Here is a 13,324-nt window from a genome sequence, read left to right as displayed (position 1 = left end):
ATAGTTTTAATATTTATATAGTACTTGTGAAAGCTTGTAGCTTGATTTATGTTATCTAATTTCTTCTCATTTATTCACCAACAATCCTATGAAGTTGGTACTATTATTATTCCCATTTTAGAGACGAGGGCATTGAAGTTGAGAGAGGTCAAGCAACTTGCCCAGATTCACACAACCAGTAAGTATCTAAGACAGGGCTTAAACTAGGAGTTTTCCTGACTCCAAGGACATATTTCTATCCCCAGCACCAACCTACCTTCCTAGGAAGCTAGAAGAGAGGCATTTTTTGATTGGTTGTTTTTGCTTTTGTTTTGGAGGGGTTTTTTTTTTTGAGGGAAAGAAATAATAGACTCCATTTTGGACATAAGTTTTCTATGTATAAGAAATACAAAGAAATCTGGAAAGACCTTCAAAAAATAATATAAAATGGAAAAATGCAGAACTAGAAGAATAAAACATTAAAGAGAGGAAATAAAAATAAACAAAAAATTGCTGCTAGTCATGAAAAGGGAGTGACTTGCACAGCATATATTAAAATGAAGTGATTTATTAAGTAAGCTTGAATATGACATACAATATTGTTTTTAATATATCATTTCATTTTTTAAAAAGCAAAGTTAAGGTGAATTGGACTAATGCAAAGATTCTAGGATCCATTGGGGGCATGTCTGAGAACAGCACAGATAGTAAAGAATCAAGGCTTATACTGTGCTTTTTAATTTAAAAAGCACCTTCATATGTTACTTCAAAATAATACTCTAAAAGTAGCACATAAGCTATAAAGTCAAAAAGATTCTCCCCAATTACTAGGCCAAGACACAGCAGATAACTTGGTAACTTGCCCTATGGTTAATAACTGATAGAGCTAGACTCAAACTATTTTCCTGACTGTATCCACTGCTTTTTCCATATTTTTCCTTCACTGAATCTATGGAAGTCATCCACCTAATTGGACATTAGACAGACGTAGGAATATATAGAAAAGTGAAGCTAAACTAAGGCTCATTCCCACACAGCATCCTATTTTTTTTTATCTTTCTGTACCCTGCACCACAACATCAGGGCTTTGCATACGACAAGTAACTGATAAACACCCCTGAATAAACTTGTTATGAGAACATCCCTTTGTAAAATAATAATTCTATCCTCTTAGATTGGGGCTTCCCTTGGTACTGGTGTAAAACCAAGTATGGCTTCTTCCATATACAAATTACAGTCAGATCACAGCTACCCACACTGTAAAGTATACTGATGATGAAAAGCAATATGCTGGAAGGGAAAGAGGACTGGGTCTGTTTCCTCCCTCTCCATCAACCCTACACATCTAATTGAGTCCAATAAAACCTTGCATCTTTAAAATCCATAGCTTTCTTCCATTCCCATTGCTGCCATCTATTTCAGGCCCTCATCACCTTTCACTTCAACAGCCTCCTAAATATCTGTTTCCACATCAGTCTTACATCTCCCCACTCATCTGTGCTACCACTGGTGGTTATTCAGTCATTTCAGTTGTGCCCAACTCTGCATAATCTCATTTGGGGTTTTCTTGGCAAAGATTGGAGAAGTTTGCCATTTCCTTCTCCAGCTCATTTAACTGAGGGAGAAACTGAGACAAACAGGGTTGTGACTTTCCCAGGGTCACATAGCTAATAAGTGTCTGAAGCCAGATTGGAACTCATCTTCCAGACTTCAGGCTCAGTGCTCTATCTACTGAGTCAGCTAGCTGCCCTTGCTACCATACTGCTGGATTAACTTTTCTAAAACACATCATCTTGTCCTTCTAAAAATTTCTAATGAATTTTATCACACTACTTTTATGACCTATCACTTAACTTTTCTAAGACTTAATTTCCTCATCTATAAATTGAGAGAGTTGGATTAGATGACCTCTAAGGTCCCCTCCAGTACAAGATACTATGATAAAATCCAAATTCCATCATTCCACTCAAAACCCTTCATAATATCCTGAATCTATCTTTCCAGTTTCATCTCCTACTACTTTGCTTTGGACATCTTCACCTCCTATTAACTAGACCTATTACCTAATCCATGAAGAACATGCCTTATGCTTTTGCTTCAAGATCTCTCTTGATTGCCCTACTCACTGCAGGAAAGACTTTGTCCAGTTCTTTCCCATTCTGCAAAAACCAGCACAGATGTCATCTTCATCAAACTCTCTCCCATTTTAACCCTCTCCTCTTCATCCCAGAAGTGAATTTTTCTCTCTCTTTATCAGATGTATATTTACACCTTACTTCATATTTGAGTTATTTAGGCAGGCATCCTGGGACACAGTGGATAGTGTCAGGCCTGGAGTCAGAAAGACTTATCTTTCTCAGTTCAGATTTGACTAGCTCTCACTAGCTCTATGATCCTGGGTAAGTTGCTTAACCCTGTTTGCCTCAGTTACCTCATCTGTAAAATGAGTAAGAGAAGAGAATGGCAAATCACTCCAGGAACTCTGCCAAGAAAATCCCAAATGCGATCATGAAGAGTTGGACACTACAGAATGACAACAATCTATACACCCTGCTGATCTGTAAATTCCATGAAAACAAGGATTATGTCTTATTTAGAAACTCATAAAGCAACAGTGTTGGGAAATTATCTCAGACATGATCTAGTTCAACTCATACCTGAACAAGAATGTCCTCTACAATAAAGCAAGTGGTCATACAGCCATTGCTTGACTCCAGTGACAGAACCCACTAACTCTATTATTATACCTAAATGAATGACTCCTGTACCTTGGTAACTAGCCCTAATGGAAATTCCAGTCCCAGATCAATTGCCTACCAGAAACCTCCACCTGGATGCCTCCACAGGAATCTGAGTATGTCCAAAATGAAACTCATTATCTTCCTCCTAACCCATTCTGTCTCCAAACTTCCCTATTTCTGCTGGGGACATCACTTTCTTTAAAGTCACTAAGATTCACAATCTGAGAATCATTCTTAACTCTTCCTTTTTTCAGATTCCATTTCCAATTAGAGACAAAGTCTTGTTGATTCTGCCTCTTAACTCTCTTCTCCACTTGCATAGACAGAGCCATGGGTCAAGCCCTGGTCATCTCTCATCTGAGATTTCAACAGCCTCCTAACTGGTCTCCCTTCTTCCAGTCTATCCCCCTCTCCAATCCATCCTCCTTCACAGTAGCTCCCCATTTAAGTAGCTACATAAACTACCTACCTAAAATTCAGATCTCATCATTTCACTACCCTTCTAAAGAAACTTCAATGACTCATTACTTCTAAGACAGGGTTTCTTTACCTGGAATCCACAGACTTCCAAGGGATCCATGGACAGATTTCAGGGAATCCATGAAAATTAATGAGAAAAAAAATTATATCTTTATTTTCACTAACCTGTAACTGAAATTTCTTATTTCCTTCATTTATGAATATTTTTTAAAAAATTATATTGAGAAGATGTTCATAGCCTTCACTACAATGCCAAATGGATCCATGAGGGGGGCTGGAGGGTGGAAGACTAATTCTTTAGATATGATACAATTAATTTTTTCCCTAGTTATATATTCTCTCTCTCTCTCTCCCTCTCTCCCCCCTTACTTTCGGTCTTATTAACAACCCCAAAACCAGAAGGGCAAAGGGTAGGAAATTAGGGTTAAGTGATTTGCCCAAAGTCATACAAATAAGAAGTGTCCAAGTTCACATTTGAACTCAGGTCCTCCCAACCACAGGCCTGGTGCTCTATCCACTGTGTTAATTAGCTGCTCCTATGACTTTCTTTAGGAAAATTTACTTTCTATTTGTTAGCACTCTCTTGCTTCTCAAATGTTCTTATAACATTTTTACAAACTGTTCTGTTTAAATGTTGCATCCCTCAATAAGAAGTAGAGCAAAGTAATGGCTAGATTTGGTCTCTAAATCTGTAAGACCTAAGTTCAAGTCTTACCTCTGATCCACACTAGGTACATACTTCTAGGAAAGTCATGTAAACTCTCAGTGCCCCAAAATATTTTCTTAAGACTAGAAATTGCAGAGAAGTTACACAACTGCACTGGAAGAGGAAGCTTCCTTACCCAGGAGTTCCCTATGCCAAGAGTAGATGCAGTAATATATCATCTATCCCTGACCAGATTGTCAGCTTTTTGACAGCAAAGACTATCACTTTTCTCCTCGTATCCACAGTACATATCCATAGTGCATTTTTGTTGGTCAGTCGTTTTTCATTGTCCATTAACCCATTTGGGATTTTCTTGGCAAAGCTACTGGAATGGTTTGCCATTTCTTTCTCCAGCTCATTTTACAGATGAAGAAATCCAAGCCCCCCAAAAAAAGTTAAATGACTTGCCCAAGGTCACACAGCTTTTGACTGAGTCTAGATGTTCACTTGGATATTCCTAACTACAAGCCTGGCATTCCATCTACCGCAACACCTAACTGCCCACCTTGTACATTTGGATAGCTTTGATTTCTTAATGAGTTTTTCATTACACATTATGCCTGGAATTTGTCTCTTGCCATCTGGAACGTTTTGCTCTTGATTCTGTCCTCTGCAGTTGAGCCTTTAAATACATAAAGAGAGCTGACAAACCTCTGTCAAATCCTTCATCTCCAGGCAAAACATCCTCAGATGTCAAGCTCTCAAGGTTTTCATCATCCTTGATGCCTTTTTGTGGATATTCCCCAGATGATCAATCATTAAATTTCTTCTATGGTAAGATTTGTAAATCAGGGGTCACCAAACTTTTTGATTGTGAGTCCTTATTAGTAAAAGTTTAATAATAAATGTTTAATAACAATATATTTATAAATTACTCATATGTAATGTTGTGCTAATATTATATACACTGTAAAACACACCAAAATAGGCATTTAAAAACAAAGAAATAGACGTTTTATTATTTTATTTCTTTACAATGAAAAACCTTTTTTTAACATCTTGAGAGCAATATTATTTAATATTTCATGATTTTAGAAAATGTCCTGTGTATTGCTTGGAGGGTAAGATGAACTTATAAATAATTGCTCCTTTTTACATCCTTTACTATCAAAATATCCTGGGCTGTTTATTGTTCCTACATGAGACATGCCACCTCCCTTCTCTCTGCCATCATTCTATCTTAACCCCATGCCTGGAATGCTTTGTCCTCCTCACCTGTGCCTCTTACAATCCTCCAAGACTCAGCTCAAATGCCACCTTCTACAGTAGACCTTTCCTAATCTTTGCAGTTGTGAGTACATTCTCCTCTAAGGAAACCTTCCTTCTGCTTAGTAGGCATCTGGTATATACATATTAATGTAGATACTATTTATATGTGTATACTCCTACAGAGGAGGTACTATTTTTGACCTCTTTTTTTGTATTCTCAACACTTAGTATTAATACTTGGTAACCCAAAAGTGATTGTTGCTCCAATGATTGTCCTTATAAATCATGGTGCTTAGAACTAAATACATTTCTCCAGATGTGGCATATCCTGGGCAGAGTTCAACAAGACTATCACCTGGACAGGATGTTTGTCATAATATAGCCCCAAATTGCTTTAGTTTTCTTTACTGTTGTCTCATACTAGGCTTTCAGTTCACCAAAACCTCCAGATCTTATATAGACAAACCACTGTCTAGGTCTTGGATTTAAAAAAAAAAATGAATTTCACAGGTACAAGTCTAAGACTTCACATTTCTCCCTATTAAATTTCATCTCATTAAATTCAGCTCAATGTTCTTTTTGAATCTTGACTGTCAGCCTTCCTTCTCTGCTCTGTGTCATCCACAAATTTCAGTAAACATTCTTTGTTATATTCCTCATGGTCCCTTGTGCAAAGCTGGACACCAAATAAACATTTGCCTGGACATTTATATTCTGCACAAGCCACATGTCAGCTGTTGATTATCTATTTATCCTGCATTTATTCTTCATCTATATGTCTTCTATGTTGTTCCATGTCAGCAGTGTTTGTTTTTGCTTATAAGCTCCTAATAGAATATCATATTTCTAAAGCAACTAAGGTCCTTGTCAATCAACATGTATTTATTAAGCACCTACTATGTCTAAGGCATTGTTCTCGGGGCTGAGAATACAAGTACTAAGCATAAAATAATCACTACTCACAAAGGGCTTATTGTCTAATGGGAAAGACAAGTACATATGAAAACGTAAACAGCACAAATATTAAATGAAGATAAACTTATACAAAGCCATTAGCCATTAATAGTCAAGAGGGAGGGCACTAGCAGTTGGAGAGATCAGCATGTGATCCCTCTGCTAAAAAAAGAGAGGAACTCTATAGGTGGAATGGCATAATCCAAGCACAGGAATACTGAGGACCGTCAAAGAGCAAAGGTGATGGTGGGGTGCTTTAGAAAACATGCCTGAAGAACAGAAGTTTTGGCAGATCTGATGGAACTGGAAAGGCTTTAAAATCAGACCTGTGGACTAACTATGTTGTCTGGGAACCAACCTAGCTCATTCTGGAGCATCCCACTGACACCAGGTAATGAGTACTTCAGGTTTCAAAATATCAACAAGTTAGGGACTGTGGCCTGCATCCCTCAAAGAGGAGTATTCATATAGGTGAAATCGAGAGATTTTTCAAATGCTGTCCTTCAAGTACTAAAGTATTTATATAGCCCTCTATGATAACAAATACTTCAAATCTCATCATATTTAAGTCTTCCCAATCACCCACCCAGTGAAGTAGTTAACATAATTAGATTTATTCCCTTTTGTTCTGAGGTGAAAACAAATTCAGGTTAAGTGACTCGTCTATACTAGCAAGAACATATGTCTGTCTATAAGGAGCTAAAGAGGCCTCAGAAAAACATATCCTCTAACCCCTTCTTTTTACAGAGGAAACTGAGGCCATGGTCACACAAAGATAATAAATAACATTTATAAAACATTTTAAGTTCTGCCAAAGTACCTCACGTGCATTATCTCATTTGATCCTTGCAACCACCAGATGAAGTGAGTTCTGTAATTATTATCCCCATTTTATAGTTCAGAAAGGTTAAGAAATTGGCCCAGTCACCCAGCTGAGCTGGTAGGTACGTAAGATGGCACTAGAATCAGATTTTCCAAAATCCAAATTCAGCATTCTTTCCATTAATCTACATGACCTCAGAAGCACTACATACAGAAGTCATTAAAATCCTCCCTCCCACCCCCCTTAAGGCAGTAATACTTTATTCCCAACCTGTCAACAAAACTATCACCATTCAAAGATTTGAAATGTATAAAGAAATGAGAGACATTATGCTATAGTAGAAAAGTGTTCAGTTTCCATCTGTGACAGGCACTGACTATGTGACCTCAGGCCAATGATCTAACTTCTCAGTGCCCAAGTTCTAAAACTATAAATTGTGAAGCAAATGTTGTGCATTGGCAGAGGGAATTTCTTCATAGGTAATTCCTTGTAATCAATGAAATCACAGGACTAGTAAAAAAAAAAAGATACTTGAAAGGAAGACACAAATAATTTTTTCATTTTAACTGTTTCCCTGGTTTGCCTCCTACATCCCAAGCATTTATAGAGATTAGTATCTAGCACATAGTAGGAGCTTGATATATTCTAGTTGATTGGTTTATGCTCAACCAAAAGTTAACCTGTTTCAGAACAAGTGGAACTGCAACCCTGACAAACAAACAGAAACTCCAATTTAAAGTCTGGTTCTGATTAGTTGTGTATGCTAGTAGGGCTATTTTCAAACTTGAGATTTTCAAAAAGAAAATAATGTGTGCGGAGAGAAAAGAGTTAATTTGTTCTTCTCAGTGGGATTTCATTAGAGAAAGAAAACTTGTTTAGGAGTTCAAAATAATATCTCATGGACATTTTGTTATTGCCATAGACCCAGTAGGTTGAGAGATCTCTTATCTCAAAGAAAGTAAACCATTGGATTGTCCTACCTCCTTACCTCCTCAGACCTTTGAAAAGCCACTCCCAAGGACATAGCTAACCCTTCATAACCTCTCCCCCACCTGGTGGAACTTGTTATAGGACTCATGCTGTGCAGGATATGGTAGGGTACTCATGCTATGTAACTTGTTGCTTTCTTATTGTGTAGTCTTTCATGCTTAGATTGTAAATTCAGCCCCCCAGACGATGGAGTAGTGAACAGAGTGGGTGGGGGTTTGCATCCAGAATCTATAAAATGCTTGTGTCCTCATCCATGTGTTGGGCATCACCATTAGGGTGTGACCCTTTCTCATGAGAAAGATTAAATCTTGCTACTGTTCACTTAAACAGGCTCTATTTCTTTAAGCTGTATCATCTCATACACAAGGTAACTGGACATCTTAACAGGTTCTATTTTGAGTCATATTAATTTTGAATTACAATTCTATCCTGAGAGGGAAAAAAGGGAGGGAAGAAGCATTTATATAGTGCCTACTATGTGCCAGGTATTGTGTTAAGGGCTTTTTACAAATATTATTTCATTTGATTCTCACAACCTTGTGGGGTAGAAATTATTATTAGTTCCAATTTTTTTTTAACAGCTGAAGAAACTAAAAAAGACAAGAGATTAAGTAATTTGCCCAGGGTCACACAACTAGTAAGTGTCTGAGGCTGAATTTGAATTCAAATCTTCCTAGCAATGCATCCAGTACTCTATTCACTGACCCTAGTTGTTAATATTGTATTCCATTTTACCTACTGCCCAGCTCCCTACCCTTCTCATCCTCAAAAGAAGTATTTTGATAAAAATCTTTTTCAGTCTTTTAGAATCACCATTTGTTCATATCATTTTAGCCTAAAATTTTCACATCAGCAGTATGGTCCAAGAATCCCTTTGATGTCCCCAAAATGGTATCAGGTAGTCTTCAACATAACAATTTTTTTTCATAATAATACTAAAGTATTTTAATTTCTAATATGGAAAATATTTAAAGATATGACCCACAAAAGCTCTTGGGGGAGGTCCTCAAATAATTTTTAATAGTGTGAAGAATCCTAATACCCAAAAGTTTGAGAACTGCTCATTTAGATCAAAGTTTTAAAAAATTTATTTCAAATCCTGAAAATTTTTAAAGGAATCTCATTAGGCAAAGCAAACCAGTATTCCAACTAATTTACAATAAACAATTTTAAGTTTAACTTTATAATTACTGCAGGCTGTCAAGACAGGGCTCATTTCAAAAGAGATTATTGCTCAAATGTGACTTAATGCCTAAGACTTATTTAAATTTCCCTCTTCTCCCTAAAACAATCCTGGCATGACACGTCACCATAACAGCTTACTTTGTTTAAAGAATTTCAGATCATTAGTCCCAACTACAGAAAAGCAACTGGCTTAAATATAAAGATTTGCAAAGAATCCTTGCAGTTATTGAGAGACAGCCCAGACACCACTCTCCTTCCTGTCAACACATATACATACACACTCAGAAAGCCTCTCCTCCGTGCAACCTGGTATCATCCTTCCTGGACTAGGCATGGGGCCAAAGTTGAGGCAAACTAGTCAGATACAGCAGGGAAGGGAAGTGCATAGGGAAGAAAGGGAAGGCTTCTGAGAGACAAAATATACTTTCAGCATGGGTCTGTGTATGTGGACCATATCTTCAATTTTAAGGAACCTTCAGCTCAAAGCTTCTGGCGTCACTGCCTGGAGCACTGAGAATTTAAGAAACCTGCCCAGGGCCACAAAGCAAATATTAGTAAGCATTGAAGATTGCTGAAACTTCTTGCAGTTTGGAATTTAAGTCTAGGCCTGATTCAAAGTTTCAAAGCTACAAGAGAAAGTGGAAAAAAAAAAAGAGGTGGGGTAGGAGGTGAAAAGAGATGGTGCCAAACCAAGAAGTTCTCCAGACCTAGGGCTTCAACTGTGTTCCAACATATACCCTGGAGGTGGAGGGCAGATAACTCAGGAGCTCCCTTTTTCTACACTACTCTATTCCAGAAAAATTGGAAAGTAAAGGAAGGAAAGGTGATGGGATTTGATCCAAGAGAGAATTCATTGTTTCATTTCTTAGGAACTGCACAAGTCATCTTGGATCTTTTCCAAGTTATAATACTTTATTACATAGCATTTTATGAATTTCCAAAGCTTTTACATATATTGTCATCTGATCCACATTAAAAAAAAACAAACTGTGAGACAGGCAAGGTAGATAGTAACAGTTCAGTATTAGAATCGAGGAAACTGAGGTTTAAATTATTTGTTCAAGAACACTGCAGTCCTGGTCCTGGGTGAAGAAGGAAACTTCAGGGGCAGCTCTGCCTTAGATTGGAAAGTTTAGAATAGATTTTCAGGTATGATACTCTCCAAGAGCAGAAGAGCAGAAGCCACTGCAGACACCTTTTAGAGGTAGTCAGAATCAGCCAATGCAAGATGCTAAAGTAAAAAGCAAACCACTTTCCAAGTTGGGCGATCAAAAATAGTTTAAAGATTAGCCCAATGGGGTTTTAATTATGCCTCAGATGTGTCCCACTTCTAATCTTTAAAGGCCAGAAACAGGGATAGGAAATAGTCCAAGGAAGAATTAAGTATTCATTTTTTGGAAGGGGTCACAGAAAATAGCTAGTATGACCACCTTATTGTGTTGCTTTGAAAACTGATGTCCAGAAAGATAGAGATCATACAGTGAGTCAATATTTGAACCCAAGGCATCTTTACTAATTCCAGCCCTATTTAAAAAAAAAAAGGGGGGAGGGTGCTCATTCAAAAGAGTCCAGATCAGGGCTGAGGTTTCAGGGAAGCTTGAAGAGAGGTTTCTAGTCCCTTACAGCTTTATTACTGCTCTGGCTGTCCCAAATCATAATTTTTTACTCTGTTATTATCGCTTATATATAATACATTAAGAAGTTTTAGGACAAGAGGGAGGGGGGATAGACTTTCTAGGGATTAGCACAGTTCCTGTCACCTAGAGAATGCTTAATAAATGCTAACTGAATGCGTGTTGACTTTCCAGGGCTTCAACCAAAAATCAAAAAACCTTATCTCCAACTCTCGCGGCTATTTCTACAAATACACACATTTGCTCTTTTTTTTTCTTAAGGGGCTAAGGTGGAGTTCTTGAGATAAGGAATTCCCTCCAAAGGGCTGAGGCCCCAGCCACGAGGGGGAGCAGTATCAAGATGCCCCAGGCAAATAGGGGGAGGGGAGGAGTTGTAAGAGCTTATAGCAATATACCAGGAGCCAAGGCAGTGATTTCTAACTCTGCTCTTTTCCTTCTAGGGAACCCCCGCCCCCCACAGGCTGATCTGGTTACAGTTACCCGCCCCTAGCTCCCCAACTCTAAAGGAAAAAAATTGCAATAGGAATTAGCGGGTAGCCTGCCGAGTCTCCCATTCACCACCACTCCCCCTCACTCCCCAGCCCCCGTCCTTCCCTCCTTCCGCCCCAGTCCCCACCTCATCCCATCCCATCCCCCCCATCCCCCTCCAGTCCCAGGACTCCCGAGTCAGGCAACGTCATCTTTATAGCCACCCTAAATTTAACTCTTTCCTCTTCCAGTTGTGAACGTGGCCCACTTGGAGTCCGCCCAGATAGAACCTGGGCCAACTTTTCTTCTCCAACTTCAGACCCAAGGAGCGGTGCCGGCTCGACGGCAGGATGGAGGAGAAAGACTCGGGCAGGGCTTAACCCGGTCCCGTGGCCGCCACTGGGAACAGCGGGATCATGTTTTTTAAAGGTCTCACTCTCGGCTGAGCCTGGGAGGAATTGCCTCCAGTCTCTCATTCCCCTAGCCCAAGGAGGTCCCTCCCCCTCGATCTTTCTCCCAGAGGGCGCCCCTGCAAAGAGGTTAGGGGAGATTAGAAGCTGGGAAATGTGGAAAAGTGATCCGGTAGGAATCTCCAACTCTCGTGCGCCGGATCCAAACCGAGCACAGCCGTGAAAGGGCGGAGAGAGGAGGGGCTGGAAGGGAGACGTGTCACTCTGGACTGCCTTGGAGGGAGCCAGCGCGGCAGTAAACCCCCAGCACACTCTCCCCAGCCCTATCTGAGGGACATTCGGCAGACCACCCCGTCGATTAACATTCAGCTACCTCCCTGAAGATTAGGGAGAAGGGAACGCCCCCTCCCCAAAGGCTAGGGAGGAGGGGGCACAGCTGCTCTTAGACGGGGCATCCCCACTCAAAAGCCAGGGAGGGGTGGGCACCGCCTCTCCTAGACTGAGAGCCCCCGCCTCATGATTCAGGAGAAGGAAGCACCCTCTCTTCGAAGGTTAGTAAGGAGGGGGGAGCACGACGGCTCCTAGACGGGGTGCCCCCTCCCCACAGTCAAGGGAGGAGGGCCATGGCCACTCCTAGACGGGCCGTAGAGGAAGGAGGATCGGTCCAGCCCGGTCAGCAAAGCTCGGGGAGCCTAGCCTGCTGCTCCCAGATGCCGGGGCAGTTCCTCCGGGGTGGGCGTACAGGCTGCAGGAGCAGTAGCGGAGCCCAGGGTGAAGTTTCCTACCTGCACTAGGAGAAGCCGGAATTAGGAAGAGGTGCCGCCGATTAACGCTGCCAACGCCGCCAACGCCGTCGCCGCCGCCGGTCACGGGAAAATGAGAAGCTCCGACGAGGAGGAGCCGGCGCCGGCCACTCGCCCCAGCCCCAGAGAAGGAAGGCAGCTCCGCCTGCCGCTCGAGCGCCCCGCAGTGCCCGCTGCACGCCTGCCTCCTGCCGCCGCCTCCCCCGACTTTTCTCCCCAGCTGCACGCCCGCCCGCCTGCCCGCCTGCCCGGCTGCCCGGCTGCCTGGCTGCCGTCCGTCCGCCCGGGCGCTGCGTGCGTGTGTGTGGAGTCGTGGCACTTTCTGCCTCGGAGCTGGCGAAAGCCGCCCCCCCCCCCAGATCCCCCCTCCTCCGTCGCCGCCGGGATCACCGCCTCCTGTGTCCCGCCCCTCTCCTCCGTCCAAAACCAGCCATTCATCGGCCAGCCAGCGCCCATTGGCCGCCGACCCGCCACTCCGCCTGCCGCTGGCCACTCAGAGAGCCGACAGCTGGAGCCGAACGGGCCGCAGGCCACGGCTATTGGACGGCGAGGAGGCCGGCGGCCAATGGGAGCGGGGAAGAGCCGCGAGAAGAGGGGAGGAGGGAGAGGCAAAGTGGGAGGGGAGCGGGAGGGGACCAAGCTCCCCGGTGCGGTAGGACTCCGGGTGCAAAGGCGCGGAGGGGAAGGGGAAGGGGGTGGGAGCAAAGCGCATCCGTCCGCATCACTTCTATCACCTCCATCACCCCCGCCCTCCGGGGCTGGAAGGGCAGGCCGACTTCTTCCAGCCCCAAGGCCTGGGTGCCGGTTTGGCCAGTGCACGGGTCAGAGGACTTTGAGGGGCCAACCCTTTTCTTCTCTCCTCACTCCCAGCCCCATATGAGCTGCAGACCTCTGGGTTCTTGGACCAGCCTCTGTGCAGGGCTTCGAGGGGACCTGGTAGCG

General features: G+C 42.1%; 1 protein-coding gene across 1 annotated transcript in view; it reads right to left on the bottom strand.

The window, feature by feature from the left end:
• Window positions 1–12,500, bottom strand: part of RRBP1 (ribosome binding protein 1) — a 131,477-nt gene extending 118,977 nt beyond the window's left edge. The window contains exon 1 of the mRNA XM_056813857.1: window positions 12,365–12,500. The gene's annotated coding sequence lies outside the window, so the exon portion shown is untranslated. The remainder of the gene's footprint in view (window positions 1–12,364) is intronic.
• Between the last annotated feature and the right edge of the window lie 824 nt (window positions 12,501–13,324).

This window comes from Monodelphis domestica, chromosome 1 (genome assembly GCF_027887165.1).
Source record: "Monodelphis domestica isolate mMonDom1 chromosome 1, mMonDom1.pri, whole genome shotgun sequence".
Lineage (NCBI taxonomy): Eukaryota > Metazoa > Chordata > Mammalia > Didelphimorphia > Didelphidae > Monodelphis > Monodelphis domestica.
Note: the sequence above shows the minus strand (reverse complement) of the source record. Positions and strands in the feature narration are given on the sequence as shown.